Here is a 479-nt window from a genome sequence, read left to right as displayed (position 1 = left end):
AGTCACTTTATCCCCGGGGAGGGGACAGGGTTGGGGACACTGGGGGGGGGATGACACAGGACACCCCCAGGTGGCACCTCCCAGGGCCCCGGGCAGTTCCGTCTTTGCCCAGACCGCAGCTGGGGGGGACTGGGATGGACTGGGAGAGGTTGTGGGGGGACACTGAGGGGGGCTGGGATGCATTGGGAGGCACTTGAGTGGTACTGGGATATATTGGGGGACACTGGGAAGGCTGGGGAGGGACACTGGGGGGCACTGGGACAAAGAGGGAGGGATTTGGGAACACTGTGGCAGATGGGGGGTGGGGACTGGAATGCACTAGGAGGGACTGAGGACAGTGGAGGCACACTGGAGGGGACCGGGATCAACTGGGGATGCCTGGAAGAGACTGGGGGGGGAATTACTGGGGTGAACTGGGAACACTGAGGAGCACACTGGGGGAAACGGGGGGGGGGGGGGGGGGGGGGGGGGGGGGGGGG

The sequence above is a fragment of the Corapipo altera genome, unplaced genomic scaffold, assembly GCF_003945725.1.
Source record: "Corapipo altera isolate COAL_440 unplaced genomic scaffold, ASM394572v1 130539, whole genome shotgun sequence".
Classification (NCBI taxonomy): domain Eukaryota; kingdom Metazoa; phylum Chordata; class Aves; order Passeriformes; family Pipridae; genus Corapipo; species Corapipo altera.
This window is presented reverse-complemented; position numbering follows the sequence as displayed.